The sequence below is a fragment of the Egretta garzetta genome, unplaced genomic scaffold, assembly GCF_000687185.1.
Source record: "Egretta garzetta isolate BGI_Z169 unplaced genomic scaffold, ASM68718v1 scaffold376, whole genome shotgun sequence".
Lineage (NCBI taxonomy): Eukaryota > Metazoa > Chordata > Aves > Pelecaniformes > Ardeidae > Egretta > Egretta garzetta.
This window is the reverse complement of record NW_009260017.1, coordinates 80,763-81,311: the sequence shown is the minus strand read 5'-3', so window position 1 is coordinate 81,311 and position 549 is coordinate 80,763. Positions and strand designations below refer to the sequence as shown.

General features: G+C 71.6%; 1 long non-coding RNA gene across 1 annotated transcript; it reads left to right on the top strand.

The window, feature by feature from the left end:
* The first annotated feature begins 10 nt into the window (after positions 1–10).
* On the top strand, positions 11–543 carry LOC118452493. Its single transcript, XR_004842261.1, has 3 exons — positions 11–52; positions 134–236; positions 310–543. It is a non-coding gene; the product is annotated as an uncharacterized LOC118452493 (long non-coding RNA).
* The last annotated feature ends 6 nt before the right edge of the window (positions 544–549 follow it).

The following is a 549-nucleotide window of genomic DNA, read 5'->3' as shown; positions in this document are numbered from 1 at the left end:
TGGGGGGGCGGGCGCCCCCCGCCCCAGCCACTCCCCCGGAGCCAATGAGCAGGTGAGCGAGAGCCCCCCGCGCGTCCCTGTCCCCTGTGTGTCCCCGTTGCCCCCAGGGCCTGACGTTTTCTGCTCCCCCCAGGTGCAGGTTGGGGTGGAGCTGGAGGCCAACACGCGGCTGCAGGACACCACCTTCGCCTTCGGCTACCAGCTCAACCTGCCGCAGGCCAACATGGTCTTCAGAGGTGAGCGAGGAGCTGTGCTGGCACCCCGGCACCCCCCGGCACCGGCCAGGGGCTCACCCCGTCCCCCCCGCAGGGCTCCTGGACAGTAACTGGAGCGTCGGGGGGGTGCTGGAGAAGAAGCTGCCCCCCCTGCCCGTCACCCTGGCTCTGGGTGCCTTCCTCAACCACTGGAAGAACCGTTTCCACTGCGGCTTCAGCGTCATCGTGGGCTGAGGGGCCCGCAGGGGCGGGCGGCATGTGCCACCGTCCTGCTCAGGGAGCCACCGTGCCGTGCCGTGCCGCGGGGATGCCAGCCAGGCCCCGCTCTCGTGCC